Source organism: Sminthopsis crassicaudata, chromosome 2 (genome assembly GCF_048593235.1).
Source record: "Sminthopsis crassicaudata isolate SCR6 chromosome 2, ASM4859323v1, whole genome shotgun sequence".
NCBI classification, from domain to species: domain Eukaryota; kingdom Metazoa; phylum Chordata; class Mammalia; order Dasyuromorphia; family Dasyuridae; genus Sminthopsis; species Sminthopsis crassicaudata.
This window is the reverse complement of record NC_133618.1, coordinates 454683027-454704937: the sequence shown is the minus strand read 5'-3', so window position 1 is coordinate 454704937 and position 21911 is coordinate 454683027. Positions and strand designations below refer to the sequence as shown.

General features: G+C 34.4%; 1 long non-coding RNA gene across 2 annotated transcripts in view; it reads right to left on the bottom strand.

Moving 5' to 3' along the window:
• Positions 1–21911, bottom strand: part of LOC141557359 (uncharacterized) — a 343673-nt gene that overhangs the window by 50103 nt on the left and 271659 nt on the right. The window contains exon 4 of one of the 2 annotated variants that reach the window (XR_012486769.1): positions 4474–4588. The exons of the other annotated variant lie outside the window; for it this stretch is intronic. This is a non-coding gene — a long non-coding RNA (uncharacterized LOC141557359). The remainder of the gene's footprint in view (positions 1–4473; positions 4589–21911) is intronic. 2 annotated transcript variants of the gene reach the window in all.

The window sequence follows — 21911 nt, the reverse complement described above, 5'->3', positions numbered from 1 at the left end:
ATATAAAACATAGGACATATAGAATGAAAGAGTTTAAAAAGAGACATTAGAACACAAAAAATTAGAACACAGAATGTTAGAGCAATAGAGCACAGACCTTAAGGGACTAAGGGACCTTAATACTATTCCATTGTTTTTTTGTGATTTCATAATGTACAGAACAGTAAGGTTGGGTCCAATCCTAGAAACTTTCAGAAGAAACAGATCTAGACTAGGGAAATGACTGACCTAATAATTGTATTAATAGAGTCCACACTAGCACCAAACCCAATGATGTTTTCATTATACCACTGAATCCAGATGTAAAAGAGTAGTAGTATTAACAACTAGGCAAAATCAAAAAGGGATCCATACAGGAAGAAGCTTTAGAAACTAGCCAAGCTCAACTTAGTCTTTCTTTGGCCCTCAATACAAATAGTACCTGTTTTTGTTTTGGCTAGAAACCCAGAGAGTTTTTCTCTTCCAGATTGATTTTTTTTTTTTTTTTTTACTAGTTTTACAACGTGTTTTGACTAGTTAATAAAGCCATTCTTTGCCTCATTTTTTTTTTCCTCACTAGCCCTTAATCATTGAATTGGCCATTACCTCAGTCCAAATGAGGTTTGCTAAAGACTTTAGTTTAAAAAAACTAAAACTAAATTCTAGTAAAGGGTCATAAAGAAGAAAGACTGAATAAAGGCCATCATATTTCAGTGATTAACTGATCATTGACAACTTTATAGAGAGTTGTTTTAATTGAGTTTTAGTGATGGCCTGTTACCAGGGATTCACCATAAGGTGATGATTGACCTTAGCCTCATTTTTTCACATTTTTTTTTTTTTTACCAGCCTTATTCTTACCTAGTGGTAGCAATTATTGACATTCACTACCACCTTTAGCCACTGTTGCTCTTTTCACTAAACTTTGTTATCAGTTTGCTTTCCCTGGCAGTTAATAAAACAAGGTGATAGAAGTGCTCATCCTCAAAGTTAAATAATCAACTCTCATGATCCAATATGACCTAGCTCCAGCACAGTCCTACTGCTATTTATTTTGTTATCTTGTTTCACCATCTTGGATTTACCCTTAACTCCCATGCCATCTTCCTCTAACACTTTAATAGTTTTGAAGTCTTTTCTAGTTCTATAAAATCCTTCAACTCTATCTATTCTCATAACCACTACATTTTCTAGACTATAGCAACAGTTTCCTAATTGATCTCGCTTTATCCAGAATCTCCCTTTTTCAATCTGTCTTCCATATGGCTACCAAATGTATATTTTTTCAATCATAGGTCTGACCATATCACTCACCTATTCCATCAGTGATTCTTTAGTACTTTTAGGGTAAAATTCAAACTCCACAGCCTGGAATTTTAAATATTACACATTCTGCTTCCAGTTCATCTTTCTAGGCATTTGATATACCCCATCACATACTCTACATTGCAGCTGAAAGATTCATTCACAAAGATGAAAGACAATTTAGAGACTTATCTAATCCAGGAACCTTCTTTTGACTTGGTGTTCTTTCTCCTTTTTCAAGTTATCTTGCATTTATCTATGTAAATGCCATCTCTTCACTGTAAAATGTAAGCCTTTTGAATCTCCAGAACCTAGGACAGTTCCTTGCACATAACAGGTTTTTAATAACTTGAATTAAATTAAATTGGTAAGGAGGAAAGGTAAGCTGGTGCTAATTTACAACATCTTGACTGATAGGGAAAGGAGTGTGAACTTTATATAGAAAGCAATAGAAAATTACTAAGATTTTTAAGCAGAAAAGATTAATCTGAGTTAATCAGATCTTGAAAGTATTTTATTTTGGAAATTAAAATATTGACAACTTTCTATAATAAAAAATATGTTCAGTAATGAGGGAATGAAATACAGGATTCATGGGTAAGGTATATCTATGAAAAATTTACAATCCCATTACTATCAGATTCCCACTTTATAAGTAGATCAGGCATAGACATTAAATGCTCCCAAAAGTCAGCAACATTCCTAGAACATAATTAATTTCCTTATTATATTTCCACAACCTATCAAAATGCATTCCAAAGGACACAATTCATGATATGCATCAGTATCCCTTGTATCAATAAGATATCAACATGAATAACATACCATCAAAATCTTAGGATAGATCAATGATAATAATAGTAATTACAGTAATAATAATCACCATCCTTTATGTAAACTATCTTGCTTGCTTGCACAAGCAATTATAGAACACTAATGCTTGAAGAAGCCTCAGAATGTTAAAACATGGAATGTAGAATGTTAGAACTAGGACTGGTTTTGTTAGATCTGGAAGAAAAACTTAGGGGAAAGTTAAACATGTGCAATTCTTCTATATATACCTCCACAATTATCATGATGCACAAAGAAAAATTAGATCAAAAAGAAAAAAAATGAGAAAGAAAACAAAATGCAAGCAAACAACAATAAAAAGATGAAAATACTATATCATAATTCACACTCAGTCCCCACAGTCCTCTCTCTGGGTGCAGATGGCTCTGTCATATGGTTTAAAATTGGAAAGGAAATCATCTAATCAAACCACATTTTCAGAGAGAAAAACCAAGGCCTAAAGTATCTGCCAAAGTCACACGCATAGAAATGGCAGACTTAAAACCCAAATCTAGCAGAAAGATCTGTTTTGATGGCTGGGCCCACACAAGGAGGAGATTAACAGAAGGTTTCATGGAAGAAGTAGAACTAAAGTTGTCCTGGAAGAAGATATTTCACTAGGAGGAGACTGGGGGCTAAGATGATGAGAAGGACCTTTCCAGTATTCAATTCCTTCAAGCAGAAGCAGAGTAGCAAGATGGGTTCAGACAAAAGGAAATCATCCAATTTAGCTGAAATGACTAAGAAAACTCCATTTGCCTAAGTTTCTCACACCAACAGAGTGTTAACTCTTCCTTTTCCTGGCTCTTTCTAAAGTGGTTAAGAATCACAGATTGCAAGGGATTGGGGGCAACTGTGTGAATCCGATATTATACTATGACAGCTTTCTTCAAAATGTAAAACATTAAAAAGCTCTGCTTGGCCCTTATTTTCTTTCTTTCTTTCTTCCTTCCTTCCTTCCTTTCTTTCTTTTTTTTAATAGTTTTTATTTACCAAATATATGCATGGGTAATTTTACAACATTGACAATTTAATTTAATTTAAGACAAAATTAGAGAGATCGGGAATTCTATGTAGTGGTTCATAGTCATCTCTCAGAGTTCTTTCACTGGGTGTTGGCCCTTAATTTCAAGAAAGAAATGGTGATTTAAAGTGATCTTGAACCACACCCCCCCACTAACATCTATACTCAGTTCTGACCTTATCAACCTATAAATGTTTTAAACCTTATCAAGGAACCTTAGAAAAAGACCAAATCATAGATGGTGGCTGAAATCTGTAAGGAAAAACCCCGTTGGAATATTTTTGATTGAAGCCTCCTGTTTGCCAATGCATGGGGAAAATCTGAAGAAGATATGCTTAAAAAAAAAAAAATAGATAATACATCTTTTGAGAATTGTGGTTAATCTATTTTTGTCCGCCTGCATTTTTGATTTCCTTCACAGGCTAATTGTACACTATTTCAAAGTCCAATTCTTTTTGTACAGCAAAACAACTGTTTGGAAATGTATACATATATTGTATTTAATTTATACTTTAACCTATTTGACATGTATTGATCAATCTGCCATCTGCGGAGGGAGAAGGAGGGGAAAAAATAGAACAAAAGGTTTGACAACATTTGTCAATGTTGTAAAATTACCCATGCATATATCTGGTAAATAAAAACTGTTAATAAAAAAGAGAGAGAGAGAGAATTGTGGTTAAGAAATGAGCTACACAAAGAAGATGAGAGCAAAGAAGCTATAAACCATTTGTTCCACATCAATGTCACTCCAGACATATAGCAGCTTGGGTCTTAATGTAATTGTGGAAGGACAGAACTCCTCTGACAGAGATGCAAGATACACCAAGGAAACTACAACTATATGGCATTGGAGGGGTGTTAGCACTAGAAGGCATCTTGGGAAAACAAGTTTTAGTATTAGAAGGGTTTGGGGGAAACATCTCCTCTACCCTCTCATACTCTGGGGAGCAGTCCATAGCATGATAGCTAGAGTGCCAGACTTAAGTCAGAAAACCTTTAGGGTCAAATGTTACTTCAATTACTAGCTATGTAACAATGGGTACATCATCTGATGTTTCTGAATTTCAGTGTTTTTTTTCATTTGTAAAACTGTTATGTTGGGGCAGCTAGGTGGCACAGCGGATAGAGCACCAGCCCCAAGTCAGGAGGACCTGGGTTCAAATGTGGTCTCAGACACTTAACACTTCCTAGCTATGTGACCCTGGGCTAGTCACTTAACCCCAATTACCTCAGCAAACAATAAAACAAAACAAAACCAAATAAAAAACTGATGTGTTGATGATGATGATGATGATGATGATGATAACTAATATAAATATAATCGTACCTACCACATAGGCAGCTAAGTGTCAGGCCTTGAGTTCATATTCCTGAGTTCAAATCTGTCCTCAAACATTTGCTAGCGAGGTGACCCTGGGCAAGTCAGTTACTCACCTGTAAAATGAGCTGAAGAACAAAAAGTAAGCCAATTTAGTATTTTTGCCAAGAAGACCCCAAATGGGGTTGTGACTGAACCAAAACAGCAACAATCTACCTCCCCAGAATTGCCATGAAGCTCAAATGAGATTATGTGAGTGCTTTATAAGACTCAAACCACTATATCAATGTCAGCTGTCAATTGCAATAACTATCCCTGATAGAAACCCCCCCAAATTTCGACTTGGTTGATGTGGAGAAAGCCTCAGAACAATGAAATTAAAGTCTCATTCCTGTGCTGCTAATTGTGGGATGACAAGGTGAAACAGCTTTTGCATCTCAAAGGAGTTTGCCAACCATAGCTAGCAAATTAATCAACACTTCTAATTACTCAAAGTAGATTTCTAAAATCTTAGTCATTCATTTGGGCATATGCAAATGTCACCAAATTCCATGGAAATATAAACAAAATAAACTTTGAATTGTGATCCTTAACTTTGACTCTAAAAGCAGAAAAACTGGTTCCTAGCTGAGAAAGGGTTGATTTTCTGGTAAAGTGGAAGACACTTCAGAGCAGCAATAATGGTGTTGCCCATTGACTTAGACTAAGACCTCCTTGAGGGCAAGAGGTTGTTTTTTTTTTTTTTTTTTTTTTTTTTTTGTTTGTTTGTTTGTTTTTTGCCTTTCTTTCAAACCCAGCCCTTAGCACAATTTCTGACAGGTAGTAGCACCCAATAAATGAATGTTGATTTGACTTGGTGATATTCACAGCTCTAGAGAATAGCAGGATGTGACTGTAGCCATTAAGTTCCCACTAAACACACCTAAAAACCTACTGAGCTTTCCTTTTACTCTCCTTCCCCTCCTCTGTCACCACATCCCTCTCTCTCTTGTTCTATATATACTTATCTCACTTTTTCCTTCCCTTTCCTTTTCATTCTGACTTGTATCTAGCCCTTTTACTGACCTATACCACAGAAAATGAAGTTGCATGCCAGAATGAACAGATAATAAGCAGTATCTGTAAGTCTATTAGACCTCTCTGAAATCATCCTGCTGATCATTTCTTATAGAACAATAATATTCCATAACATTCAGATATAAAGTTTGTTCTTAAATATAAAATGTCCTACTTTTTGACTGTTAAAAAAATTGACAATCACAGAACATAAAAGATTAATGCTGGAAGGACCTTAGAACATATAGGGTATCCCAAAAGTTTTAATGCTGTTAAGCTTTAGTAGCATCTGATATTTGCTAGTTGTATACATGTTGACTGGGCAAGTCAGTAGAAGAGCTAACCTGCATTTAAAAGGAATTTCCTCATCTGGAATCTCCTTATTACAATGAAATCACAGGCCTAGTCACTATCCCTGTCCCTAAATACAGACTATTTATTTATATTCATTGATTAGAGTTCAATACTCCCCATTCTTATCAATTCCTCCTCTCTGACTCTGTTTCCCCAGATAGATGGAGTTGGTCCAAATCAGAGGTTCTTAGAATTTTTCCACTCTTGACCTCTTTTCAACATAGAAATTTTTACACAACCCCAGATATGTAAGCATATAAAATAGATAAAGCAAACATTTGCCGATAATAAATCATAATTTCACAACTCTCACATTCAGTTACCCAACCCCATATAGGGTTGCAATCCACAGTTTAAGAAGTTTTGGTCTAGATGACCTCTATCTCTTTTTCAATTCTGACATTATCTGTTCCAAGGTCTCTTCCAGCTCTGACATTCTACATTCTCTGTCTAAAGTTTCTTCAAGCTCTGGCATTATGCAGGGTGCTTCAAAAAGTCTTTGGAAGGAGTTTAAACTACTATAAATCAAGCGGTTAAATCTACTAAAGCTTAAACAGCATTAAAACTTTCAGGACATTCTATATATTCTAAGATCTCTTCCAGAATTGACCTTTTATGGTCTGTGATTCTAATTATTTTTATGGCCAAAGAGTAGGATTAGGATATTTTACATTTAAGAACAGACTTTATATACGAATGTTATGGAATATTATTGTTGTATAAGAAATGATCAGCAGGATGATTTCAGAGAAGCCTGGAGAGACTTAGATGGACAGATGCAAAGTGAAATGAAAAGAACCAGGAGATCATTATTCAAGGAAACAACAAGACTATATGATGATCAATTCTGATGGATGTGGCTCTTCTCAACAATGAGATGATTCAGGCCAATTCCAATGATCTTTTATGATGAAAGTCATCTACACCCACAGAGAGGACTATGGGAACTGAGTGTGGATCACAACATAGCATTTTCACTTCTTTTGTTGTTTCCTTGAATTTTATTTTCTTTCTCATTTTTTTTCCTTTTTGATCTGATTTTTTTTTGTGCAGCAAGATAATTGTATAAATATGTATGCTTATATTTGATTTATATATATGTTTTACCATATTAAACATATATTAGATTACTTGCCATCTAGAGGAAAGAGTAGGGGGAAAAGGGGAAGAAAATGGAACAAAAGTTTTTCAAGGGTCAATAGTGAAAAATTATCCATGCATATGTTTTGAAAATAAAAATCTTCAATAAAAAATTAAAAATAATTTTAAAAAAGAACAGACCTTAAAACTTCCCATCATTCAATCTCCTTCCCTTCCCAAAGGAACCAAAAAAAATGTATTATGTATGTGTGTGTGTATGTATTATAATCAATTAATTTAGATTTTACTTGTGTGAGAGCCTCAATATTTTTTTTTTTACTCCATGTGATCCTGTGATCCTCAATAGATTTTTAAAAATATACATTTTTTAAAAAAGCACATACAAATTGCCCATCAATGATCATGAACATGTCATTTACTATATAGGAGAAAAAAGTATTTTCCTAACTTTACAATGCAAACTTGTGGAATGGGGATCACTAAAACAAAGCAAGTAAGAACTGGTGTCACCAAACCACAATTTGGTAACCACTGGTGTATACAAGCTGCAAGCTGACACTTCCTATGATTCAGCTCTGCCACTAGCTACTTACGAAATTAAACCACATTTCAGAAAAGGAAATAGTAATCAAACTGATAATAGTTTCTGTTTAAAATCAGAAGAAGAAGAAAACCTAAAGAGGTGAAAACCAGTGGCATGACATAGATTTTTATCTGGGTTTTTATTGTCATAGAAATGTTGAGTGTGAAATTTTGAAATTCCAAATTCCAAAAACAATTTCTTTTACTAAGTCTGGAGCTCTTTGATTTCCTTCCACCACCTACACTCTCCTCCTCCCTCCACTCTCACATCATCTGCCCACCTCCACCTCCACCTCATCCTCTTCCTCCCCCTCAGGGCTAGGAGGCATGACCTAGCACACTGACTCCAAGGAAAAAAAAGTCCCAGGCTATAGGAGCTCAGACAATTCTATCAGAAACTCTCCTGAACCAGGCTTGTTCTTCTGAAAGTTCATATGCAAAGGCAACCCCCTCTCTCCAATGCAGCACAGAGCTAAGCCAACCCAAAGCTGAAAAGGAAATGAGGCAGGATGTCACCCCAGAAGATGGCTGGCCTTCCGAGAATTGCTTCTTGGCCACAGTTTTCTCCTGCTTGTACTACTGCTGAGGACAGCGTGGAAAGTGAAGAAAAGAAAGTACCTCCAAGAACTCTTTGGGAAACAAGTTCAGAATGAAAACAAGAGGGCTCTCAGCCACATCTCAGTAACAGCAAAAAAAAAAAAAAAAAAAAAAAAAAAAAAAAAAAAATTGTCAGGGACACACCATCTCACAACTAAATCAACTTTATAAACTATACATGCCATCTTAAAGCTACCTAGAAACCTAAAGATCATAACCCTTACACTGTTCTTAAACCTTAAGGAGAATTCAAAGGATTATCTAGTCTAATATCCTGCCTTCAGGAAGGTAGAGTATTTTTATTCCCATTTTACAGATGAAGCAACTGAGATCTCTGAGAAGCAAAGAAACATACACCATATCACACAGCTAACAAGTATTACAGGGGAAATTAGGAATTATAGATACTATTCCACAGTGAAAAGAGTCAGAAAATCCAACTTTAAATGCAGGTTGTGATATGACTAAATAATGTGTGACCCTAAGAAAGACACTTGATATCTTTGACTAAAGCTTCTTCCTTTGTAAAATGAAAGGATGAATGGGTCAAGTAACAGGGTCTAGATAAACTACATCCTAGGATTTTGAACAAGTTAGAAGATGGGATTGTTCTTCTGTTAGAAAATTTTGAATGGTCATGTTAAGATGCAAACTCTCCTCCATGATGGAGATAAGCTGTTTTATCCTAAGAATAATAGAAAATAGAATGTTCCCTATTCTATAGCATATGTGGAAATGTTTGAGAAATGTTATATAAGAAACGATCAGCAGGATGATTTCAGAGAGACCTGGAGAGACTTAAATGGACTGATTCAAAGTGAAATGAGAAGAACCAGGAGATCATTATTCAAGGAAACAAGTTTGAGAAATTCAGAAATTTTAAAAGGGAGAGAGAAGGATAGAAAGCCATAGAAAGAGGGAGAGAGAGAGAAGGGGGTTGGAGAGAAAAAGGAACAGAGGAATCAATCTTCCCAAATGGAAGAAAGTCAATGTTGTCCTAATTTTCAATAATGGGGAAAAATGGATGCTAAAAATTAGACCCTAGTGAGTCTGACTTTTATTTCTAGCAAAATTCTAAGAGATAATGAGTTCACGTCTAAATAAGTAACCAACCAATGATCCCAAAGAACCAGCCAGGCTTCATCAAAAATATCATATCCTAATAGGGCTGAAATAATGTGTAAAATAATTGTCCATATCAGTTTGCCTACTGTCTTAGGGAAGAGAAGGTAAAGAAGGGAGAAAAAATTTGCAACTCAAAATCTTACAAAAATGAATGTTGAAAACTGTCTTTACATGTATTTGGAAAAAATAAAATACTATTACGTAAGAATAACATTTCCTTTCTTAAAACTAGGTTACTATGCTAGAAGGATAGGGGAATGCCATAAATATAGCTTATGTAGATTTTAGCAAAGGCTTTAAAAATTCTCTCATGTTATTCTTATGACAAATATGCAGAAATGAGGGCTACAGGATGGTACGTACAATTAGATGGAATAAGAATTGTAAGTAAATAGACTCAAAGAGCTGTCCTTCATAAATCAATGATAGCTTGGAAGAAGATGTCAATAGCAGAGTCACAGGAATCTCTTCTTGGCTCTGTACACAGTGACATTTTTATCTACTACTTGGATAAGAGGCATAAGTGGCATGGTTATCAGATCTGTGGAAGATACAAAGTTGGAAAAAATAGATATATGAAAGAGATCCTGAGAACTAAAAATAATATAACAATAAGAGAATCATAATATAATTAAATTTCTCTAAATGACTCTAAGATTAAATTTAGGGCAACTTGGTGGTAAAGTAGACATAGTGCTATGACTTTTGAGTCAGTAAGATTCATCCTTCATGAGTTCAATTCTGGCCTCAGACACTTAGTATTTCTATGACTGTGAGCAAGTCCCTTGATCTTGTTTACCTCAGTTTCTTCATCTGTAAAATGAACTGGAGAAGATTACCACAAATCACTCCAGTATCTTTACCAAGAAAACCCCAAGTTGGAGTTGCAAAGAGTCAAAAGACTGAAATGAGTGAACAGCAACAAACAGATGAAATCTAACAGAAATGATAAGGGTTGAAGTTCCTTTAAGCTAGGATCTTTTGATTCACAAATCTAGTCCCCCAGCCCCCACCAGATCTGAGCTAACTTGGGTTTTCCCAACCGCACAGTTTCTTCCTTACCTGAAAACCCATTGAATTCTATTCAATGCTGACCCTGGCTGAAAAACTGGCCAGGAGCCTGGGACTCCACCCACCTTCAAGATCACCAAGAGTCCCCATTATAAAAGGGGCTACTTTGGAGTCCACGTTTTTCAGAAGTCCTAAGCATGGCATCTTTATGCCAGTCATGTCAAGGGTTTCTGATCACCAGACCTATTCTGGTGCTCTTTTATCTCTACCCTCAACTTTACTAACTAAACTTTACTTCCAAATCCCTACAATAAACCTTTTTTTTTTTTTATCAATCTAGGTTTTCAAGCCTGTAAATTTCTTTTACAGGGGACTCTGTGCCATTACGGGACTATCGTTGCACTGACCCAAAAGGGGTTCCCCTTTTCCTAACTCTCATCAGAAATAAATAAAAAGCAACCATTTGGGTTAAAAAAAAATCAGCTTTATTAGTACAAGAGACAAAGCTAAATAGCAGTGTTATCTGAAAAAGACCTAGAGGGTTAGTAGATTGCAGATTCTGTATGACCCAAATGAATCTTTGAGTTAGAAAAGATCTTAAGAGGTCACCTAGTCCTTGGACTTGGACAAGGATCCTTCTACCATCAACATGACAAATGATCACTGAGCCTGTGCTTGAAATCCTTCAGTGAAGATAATTCAGTCCAAGGGGCAGCTAGGTGGGGCAGTGGATAGAACACCAGCCCTGAATTCAGGAGGACCTGAGTTCAAATCTGGTCTCAGACACTTAACACTTCCTAGCTGTGTGACCCTGAGCAAGTCACTTAACCCCAGCCTCAGAAAAAAAAAAAGATAATTCAGTCCCTCCCAAGGGACTTAATCTTTATTTTTGTTTCATAATCTCAGTCATGATTGATTCTTCATATTCTGTAGTAGTTTGCTATTTTCTTCTTTAATTTATTTTACAGATGAAGAATGACTTACCCAGGGTCATATGGCTACTAAGTTTCTGAAACAGGATTTGAACCTAGGTCTTCCTGAATGCAAGCCTTGTGCTCTATTGTTTTTACTACCTAGCTGCCCCAGCTTTTGATAGATTCAATACTCCTTCACTTAAGAACAAGAAAGAACAAATATAAAGGGATAAAGAAACAGGTACCGTTTTCATGATCATATGTGGGCTAAAATGGAGAGACAGAAAGCTCACAGCAAGAGGCCATTGCCACCATTGTTAGTACCTCTATACCTAACCAGAATCTTTTATCTTTATATCTTTAAGAATATATATTCTTACCTTGACAGGAAGGAGGAGGGGAAAGAGGAAGAAAGAGAGGCAGAAACAGAAAGAGAGGGAGGAAGACAGATAAATAGACAAAAGAAAGAAGAAAGACAGTTGGAAAGGGTAAGGATGGGGAAGGTGTAAGGAAGAAGAAAAAAAAGAAAAGAAGGAGGAAGAGGAGTATATGGAGGAGGAGGAGGAGGAAAGAAAGAAGGAGGAGGAGGAGGAAGAGAAAGAGGTGGAGGAAGAGATGGAAGAGGAGGAGGAGAAGGAGGGGGAGGAGGAGGAGGAAGGGGAAGAGAAGGAAACAGAGATGGAAGAGGAGAAAATGGAGAAGGAGGATGAAATAGAAGAGGAGGAGGAGGAAGAAGAGGAGGAGGAAGTGGAGAAGAAGAATGGAATGAGAAGGAAAGAAATAACTATTTGTGAAATTCTAATGTACACTCACAGTTCCACTTCAGGGGTCATTTGAGAAGGTACTTTTCTTCACCTCACAGTAAGTGAACAGAAAATAGTAACAAAACAAGTCTACTTTCACATGCTCCAAAGTGGCAAGTGGGAAAATGGATAAAATAAGAGAATGCTAAACATGGACAGCACTCTCAATGGCTTTCAGCAATTTCAACTCTTTTTTCTTTTTTCTGCTCCCCAGGGACAAACAAAACCAGGCTAATCCTTCCATAGTCTGCTCTTAAAATATTTGAAGGCAGTTGCTAAACACACCACTTCTTAGTCTTCTCTTTTCCAGGCTATCATCTCTGGTTCTTTCAATATAAAAAAAATGAGGCATCATCTGGAAGCCTTCTGCTATCCTGGTTGCTCATAATTGGATGCTCTCTGCTGCTTTACCAGCATCCTACTTAAAGGTATTAGTCCATAACTTACATCAAAATTATAGATGTTATCTTGTCATGGCAGAGGGCAATGATTCTATCATGTTCCTGCTCCTATACTTCCCTTATTGGCAATGAACATTATGCTGAATGAAATTATGGTTGTAAAGTGCTTTCTAAGTCTTAAAGTACTACATAAATGTCGCATTATTGTTGCTGTTGCATTCTATTTTTGTCTCATATTAATCTTGAAATCTATTAAAACAGATCTTTTTCAAATAAATCTTGGCACACCTACCCAAATCAGATGCCTTTGAAGTTAAAATTTTGAACCCAAGTGTAGGCTTCCTTTTTTATCCTCGTTACATTTAATCACACTTGATTTGGCCCAAAATTCTAGCCTGAAGGGTTTCAGATTTTGCCAGCAAATGGTTTATCTTGATTTGTAGAATGTGAACTCATTTAAATACTTATCTTTTAGCTAGCTCTTGACTACTGCTCATTCTTCTTTTTTAAAGAGTGTGATATGGCAGCCATCCCCACCCACCCAACCCTCTAAAAATAATTTTAGACTGTATTGGGAAGAATTGAGTACAAAAGGATACAGCAAGAGGCTTTCTATAGTCATATCTAATTAAAATGTACCCAGAATGTTGTATTCACTTGCTTGGAGAACTAGGGATTCTCAGTTTGGAGAAGAAAAGATTTAGGAATTCCTTGTCAGGTTCATTTACTTTTGTTGTAGTCAAGACTGAAAAATTACTTTTCAACGGTGTTGAAAAAATGAGTTGTTATATAATGCCAGAGAAACTGAGCAAGACAGAGATTAGAGAGTATTCAATACAGAATTTATTAAATGGAGAGATTTACTGGGACCAAATGGATCCATGGTTGGTCCCAGGGCTGAACATCTCAAAGAATCCAGCACCAATGTCAGATACACAAGATTTTTTATAGGGTAACAAGAACAATGACATAATGGGGGAGATACCTGGATGAGGCTGACCTAATGGGGGGAGGCACCCAGGATGACTTAATGGGAGGTACTGGAGAGGCTTCTGATATTCTAATGATGTCTAAAATGGACAAAGACCTTTATCCCATCAAACATTAACAGGGAATAAGTATAGCCTAAGGTCTAAAATATAAAACTTTTATCCTAACATTAAAAGGGAATGGTTATAACCTGAGGCAGAGTAACTGAATAGGACAATTAGGGAAACTGGATCGGGACATTAAAAGAGAACTGTGGCACAAATGTTAAGCCATGGGTTGGATTAGGTGGTACTTTTGTTTACTTTCAATTTGGAAATTCTTCATTTTTTTTTGTCACTAGAAAATCTCTAAGAATTATTTTAGTTCTACATTCTATGACAATATCTTCAGTATAATGGAAACAGATTATTTCAATTATAGCTTGCTATTAGAAATCATTTTATTTAACAAAAGGGGTAAATATAAGAGAATATAATGGAGAGAAAAACAATCAAAATCAAGAATTGAACAGGATGAACTCACTCATAAAAAGGAAGAGAATAACAGAATGGCCTAGAAAGCAGGGTATAACCATGTGTTCGTCAGAAGAAACACACATGAAACTTAAAAATGCTTTCACTTAAAGGACTAGAGCAAAATTTGTTGATTCAGGTGAACTCAAAGAAGAATGGTAGTCATTATATAATACAAAGCAATATTAAATATAGATATAGTTTAAAAAGATAACAAAAAAAAACATATTTAGATAATTTCACCAAAGTGGCAGCAATTCAAAATATTAATTTTGGGAGACACAACCAAAATAATTGTTTAGAATTCTTAAGCTCTTTTGTGTTATGGACCTCTTTGACAGTCCTGCCTATGGACTCTTTTTCTTTTTCTTTCTTTTTTTTTTATTTTTTTATTTTTTTTTTTTAATTCATTTTTCCAAATTATCCCCTCCCTCCCTCCACTCCCTCCCCCCATGGCAGGTAATCCCATACATTTTACATGTGTTACAATATAACCTAGATACAATATATGTGTGTAAATACCTTTTTCTTGTTGCACATTAATTATTAGCTTCCGAAGGTATAAGTAACCTGGGTAGATAGACAGTAGTGCTAACAATTTACATTCACTTCCCAGTGTTCCTTCTCTGGGTGTAGTTATTTCTGTCCATCATTGATCAATTGGAAGTGAGTTGGATCTTCTTTATGTTGAAGATTTCCACTTCTATGGACTCTTTTTCAGAAAAATGATTTTAAATGTACAAAAGAAAATATGTATAATTACAAAAACCACCAATTATCTTGAAACAAAGTCATCAAAATATTTTTGAAAATAAATTGTTGGACTCCAAGTTAAGAAGTCCTGCTACATAGTAAAATTTATATAGCTAAACACTTTCAGCAAAACAACATTTAAATTAATTTGGAATTGCAGCAAAAATAAAGCAAAAAATTTTAAGAATAGCAACTAAATATAAAAATAGAAAATCTGAGGACTTTTAAAAACAAAAACTTATCCCAATTGCATTGATAAGTAAATGAGGAATTTTTAATTGATAAAATAAACCATTAGTTAACCTGATTTAAAAAGAAAAAGAGGGAAATCAAATTGTCAGCAGCAAAATTTTTTAAATGTATCCCACAAAAAGAAATAAAGGAAATTATCAGTAATTATCTTGTATAAATAAGTATTTAAATTTCTAACAAGTGGATACTTATAAAAATATAAAATCCCCAGATTAACAGAATAATGAAGAATTTTAGTTACCTAATCTCAGAAAAAGAAATTGATTAGGTCTTAAATGAATTTCCAAAGGAAAAAAAGATGGGACTGATTTATGAGAAATTTCTATCAAACTGTCAGAAATTACTACTTGTAATATCACATAAATTGTTTGCTGGAATAAAGATCTTGTCAAATTCCTTTTCATGCTACCCATATAGCCTTAGTACCTAAATTAAAGATTAAACACAGAAAAAAATATCTCTAATGAATATTTATCCAACATGTTTAGTAAAACAAAGAGACTACATAAATGTCCTTTAAAATTATAAAATGCTAAAATGCTAACTTTATGCCAGGAATGCAAAGGAGGCTCAATATTAGGAAAGCTATAGGCACAATAAGCCATATTAACAGCCAAAATAATAAAAAATAATAATGTTGTTTGTTTTTTAATTAGATAAAAGAATAAACTGATCTTCTCTTTACAAAAAAAAAAAAAAAAAAAAATAGTGGCCATCTAAAATGAAAAGCTTGCAATTTTTTTGTATTGTATAAACTGTAGAAGAATTTCCAGTGACATATAGGTGAAAGCAAGGACATCTATTATCACCACTCTTATTTTATACAGTTATGGAAATGCTCACTGTAGGAATAACACACAAAAAAAGAAATTGAGTGAATAAGCAAGGGCAAACAGGAAACAAAATGAACACTTTTTGCAAATATATGATGTTCTTTTTAAAGGACTCTAGAGAATTAACTAAAATTAACAAAACAATAACTTCTACAAAGTATCAGGCTATATAATAAGCCTATAAGTTAATCAAATTTCTCACATAAGCATGAAAAAAAAGAAACAACTTGAAAATGTAGAAAGAGAAATTCCATGCCAAATAACTAAATAGATAAAATATTTGTGAGGCTGCCTACCAGTCCATACCTGGAAATAATATGAATATAACTATAAAATAATTTATAGAAATAGATCTCAAAAATTAACTAGATATTAAAGGCTTATAGTTGAGTGATGTCAACATCAATAAAAATTAAAATTTGCCCCACCAAAATGAATTTATTCAGTACTATTCCAAACTACCAAAATTTACTTACAAAGCTAGAAAAAATGATAAATTCTTTTGGAAAAACAACATATGAAGAATCTCAAAGAACAGAATGAAAAAATGTGGGAAGGAAGGCTTAAGAGTATAACTACTAAACTACATTAAGTAATGAACATAGAAACTATTTGCTACTGGTTCTAAAATATATACAATCAGTGGAAAAGATTAGTTACATAACATACAGAAGCATTTGAACATAGCAGCACAATATGGTACTTCAGAGGCAAAGTCTACCTGTTTGATGATAACTGGAAAGAATTCTGGCAGAAATTAGGTTTCGATCAACAATTTACATCATATGCCACAAAAACCTTCAAGTGAATACATGACCTAGATTTAAAAAATTATAACACATATAAATTAGAAAAACAGGGGTGTTCAGGGAGGACTAACACCTCTACTGTGAGGGCTTATGGATCCCTTTCTGTGGGCTATTCATCCACTTTTAATGTCACCTGTCACCTGTGGCTCCAAGGGCTGTAGCTCCATGTACTATGGCCACATCCAGCATAAAACCATCTTAGTAGATGGCTAAATCAGTTGGGGAGGAACCAACAGGCTTCAAATCCATCAGTGAGTTGATTGATGTCTCTCCCAAGTATATGAAGTCTCCCCCAAGTAGATTAGTTTTGTTTGACAATGCCAACTTGTTGTAAGGGAGGTATATATATATATATATATATATATATATATATATATATATATATATATATATATATATATATATATATATATATATATATATATTTTATTTAAAAGGAGGTAAAGTTGGGATAGAGTGACACTAGTAATAGTGATGCAAAAAAAAAAAAAAAAAAAAAGAGAGAGAATCAATGAAGCATTTATTAAAATATTCAAAAGATGGTAGAGAGTCCAGAGAACAACATAGATAAGTTAAACAACTCTGGAATTAAATACTTTTTAAAATGTTGGATTGTGAAATTCAGGGCAGCATATACAATTCCATTTCTATTATTTGTAGGTGAAACTGTTGTTCTTTGTTGATCTTTGGTAACTTCAGAATTACCAAAAAAATTAAATAATTAAATCTGGTAATTAATAATGGTGTGAATAAGGAATTTAAGTAAAACGTGTAGCAAGCAATAATTTATTCTTGATATGTGGAATATCAAGAAACTTTAATCCATTTAGATCAACTTTGATCTGTTCATTTTCACTATAAATATTAAGATGACAAAACTGACTATATCTTTATACATCCCTGACTACCACTAAAACAAACATCTGGCATTTTGTGTCCCCCTTTTAATATTATATAGATGTTAAAATATTTAATTATTTTTATAAATTAATTTTTAGACAATTAATTTATTTTATTTATTATTAATTTTTCATAAATTAATTTTTAGTTAATTTCATTGGTTTGGTGAATAGAAATGTCCCTCTTTCTTCTAATCTGACTATTCTTTAAGATTCTTTGTTGGCTTATCATCCATATCACATACATACAATGTTCCCCAGTTTTCTTTCTTAGTTCCTGCAGTCATTTCCCTCTATATTCTCTTGTTGGTAATTTCAAGTATATGAAGTCTCCCCCAAGTAGATTAGTTTTGTTTGACAATGCCAACTTGTTGTAAGGGAGGTATTTTTTTTTTTTTTTATTTAAAAGGAGGTAAAGTTGGGATAAAGTGACACTAGTAATAGTGATGCCAAAAGAGAGAGAGAGAGAGAGAGAGAATCAATGAAGCATTTATTAAAATGTTCAAAAGATGGTAGAAAGAGAGTCCAGAGAACAACATAGATAAGTTAAACAACTCTGGAATTAAATATTCATGGATTTCTATGGATTTAGCTATTATCTCTCTGATGATGACTCACCTAGAACGTAGATGACAGCTCGGCAGACATCTTCATCTATAGATAGTTATGTCTAGTCCCCATTTTGTCCAGGCTTCAGTCATACCTCACCAAATGACTAGATATTTCCAATTGGGTATGTCAGAGATATCTCAAACTTTACACATCTAAAATAAAACTCATTATCTTTTTCCTATATCAAATCTTCTCATTTTCCATACTTTCCTATTTCTGTCAGGCACTACCATCCTTCCAGTCTTCAAGGTTCAAAACCTTGGTATTATCCTTATCTCCTTTGTTTCCCATAATATATCCAGTCAATTACAAAACCTGGCCATTTCTATAAATCCTATATCTCTTACATCCAACCTTTTCTTCCTACTCATAGTACAGTTTAGATCCTCATCACACCTCACCAAGATTATTCTGAGGGCATCCTAATTGACCTCCCTGCCTCAAATTTATAACCATTCCAGACTTCCTACATACTGAAATCAAATAATTTTTCTTAAAATTGTATTGATTAAGTCACTCCCATACTAAAAACTTAGTGTCTTTTTACTGCCTCTACAATAAAAGATAAAATGCTCTCTTAATTTTTTAAACTCCTACAAAAGGAAGCCCCAGCACCCCAGTTTTATTGATATTCCTTCTCCCTCGATTGAAAATCCAGCTAAAGTTGCCTTCTCTCTATTCCTCATACACTATAAATATCAAAATGACAAAAAAATGACCTCATAAAGGTCACTCTACATACCATTTTCATGACTTTTCACTTATCAGCCTACACTCTGGGATTCAGGTCCTCCTTACATCTGCTTATTAGAGTCTTTCTCTAAGGCTCAGTTCAAGAATCATTTCCTGAACAAAATCTTTTTAATGGGCTCCCTCTCATCTTGTATTTATCTACTATACCCACCACACACACACACACACACACACACACATATATATTTGCACTTAATCACTTTATGTGCAGTGTAAATTAATATGTATACTCATTGCCTTCCTATTAGAATGTAAGCTCCTTTAGAGGAGAAATTGTTTTATTCTCTGTACTTTTAACTCTAGCTCGTAGCATAGTGCCTGGTACACAGAAAAGTCTAAATAAATACTTGTTGATTGAGTACTCTAAAGATTCACTTTTAAAATAATGAACAAAATCCTGAGTGCACCCACAAAGATCTGGGCTGAGCATGTCTTTGCTATACTATTCAGAAAGGATAGAGATAAGCTGGCACAATGGATAGGGTATCAGTATAGACCTGAGTTCAAATTTGTCCTCAAATACTAGCTATGTAACCTGGGGCAAATCACTTAACCATGTTTGTTTCAGTTTCCTTATCTGTAAAATAAGATGTAGAAGAAAATGGCAAGCACTCAAGTATCTTTGCCAAAAAACTACAAATGGGGTTAAAAGAGTTGGATGTGAGCAAGCAACAATAAACTTTATAATACACCTAACCCAGTGGGTTTGCATATAAAAAGGAACCTAATCAATTTTTCTTGAGCACTTTAAATCCAGCCAGCCCATGACAAAACTAATGAACTATTCACCTTTGTCCCAGCAGCCTCTTCATGTTGTTCCTTTCTATACCTCTAAATCCTCCTCTTCCAGTTGCTGAAGTCCTCCCTTCTCATTCCCCCACTACCTGATTCCCTCCTCCTTTCCCTTTCCCATACCTCCACTTTCCTACTCCCACACCTGCCCACTCCCTCACCCCCAAACCGAATTTCTATATGAAGAAAACAACCATAACAGTCAGGCTCCCTTCCAACCTAGCCCAGCCTATCATTCTTTGGACTACTTCTTTATCATTCCACTATGTGGAATTTTTCAGCTCCCTTTTACCTATTGCTTTCCACTATTAGATTGTAAATTTCTTGAAAGAAGAGATGGCTTCTTTTTTCTGTCATTAGTCTCAGCATTAGTGTCTAGTATATACTAAGCACTTAGTAAAAATTTTATCTTACTGAATTGTAAAGTAATTTTATTTTTCACCCATATTTATCTGCCGCATTATATTCCTGTTCTCAGGAATATATTCCAGCATTCTGTCTTCCTAAGAACCTTGGTTTCTTCATCAGTAAATCAAGGAGGTTGAATTAGATGATTTTAAACATTCTATATTAATATGTTCCAACATTTCTGTGTTCCAGTCTCTTCTAGATCCTTCTATTTTTTAAGTTCTAACATTCTGCTCTTCTTCCTTTACCTTTTTTCCTTTAGAGTTCTGATCTAGTCCCAGAGTGACCTCATGATGGGCTCCACTTATGCATTTCTGGTTAGTTAAGGACATCTCTACTTGGTTGACATTGCAAACTGCAACATATTGGTAGCTCATGGCTAAGGTTTCTTAGTTTGTTGATAACTTAAAGATTATGCTAATAACCAAATAAGGTGCTAAGCACTGATCTAGATATAGTATGTTTTTCCTTCAGGGATAGCCATATTTTTTCAGAAGATTCTAAAAGGCCAGGGGAAATAGGCTCTAATAGTGAAATTTCAAAAATTCACAATAAGTCAGGAAAAGAAAAATTTTATATAGAGCAACATTTCTAGTAACCATCTATTCTAAGTAGAACACTAGTCAATCTATTAATAAACATAAATTTATTAAATGCCTATTATGTACCAGACACTATGCTAGATTCTAAGTTAAAAATGAAACAGCCCTTGCCCTCAAGCACCTTCTAGTCTTGCTTTCTCAGTTTTCCTCCTAGTAATACTATTACTATTCATAATAACAATGCTAGCTTGCATTTATATAGTTTTCTGTTTCTATGCACGCTCTTGTTAACGCAAATCTCTTCCCAGTTCCTGTTCTCAAACTCTCTTCTCAATTTGCTATAATCTAGATTCAGTTTCTATCCTTCACTTGAAGTCTTTCATTTCTCCAATGGGGTTTCCTTAAGTGGAAATCTAAAGACCTATTTCTGTGCTTCAGCCTTTCTTCCCTCTCCAAACTGTCACAGAATCATAAAATGTTAGAGCTGGATGAGATCTTCGAACATAGAATATTGGAGCTTAGAACACAGAAGAGACCATAAGGGATTGTGGAATGCAGAATGTTGCAACATAGTAATATAGAATGTTAGCAATCCAATCTCCTCAGTTTACTGACGAAGAAACCAAAGTACAGAGAAACAAAAATTACTTGCCCAAGCACTTCATTAAGGGTTTCCAACTATGGAGCTAAAAAATCCAAGGCTTTCAACAAATACAGAAAAATAAATCTTTAAGAATAGTGAATTAGCCTCATAACAAAGACCAAAATTTAGATCTACTGGTTATTGCTTCTTTATGGTCAAGTCATACAACAGGTCAGAGATCAAAGAGGAGAGTAGATATTCTGGAAGTTGGTTTTGAGAGAGAAACAGAGAGAGAGAGACAGAAACAAAGAGAGGAAGAGAGAAAGGAGGAGAGAGAGGGAAAGAAAAAGGGAGAGACTCCATTACACAAAAATAAAGGCTCATGGGAATATTTTACTGAATGTTATAAAATCAAAAAAGGACTACAAAAGATGAACATGGAATAATTCATCAATCCAAAATTCTAACACTTGGGATAGCTCCCCTGAAAGTGTGATAAAGCAAATAAATGAAGTTTGACAACCTTATGGGGAGTAGAATTAAGCAATTCAATATTCTAGGAGGTGATAGAGACTGGAAATAACTGGAATGTAACCATTAATATAAAAAAAAAACAAAACTATATGCAGTAACATATAAAGTAATTACTGAATTTGGTTCAAATGGGTTATAAACAAATTTATAATTAAAAGCTCCATGGTGAATGTTTATGGTTACCATGGAATGTTTGGATATTGGATATCTCTCAGGTGATGTCATAGAAACAACT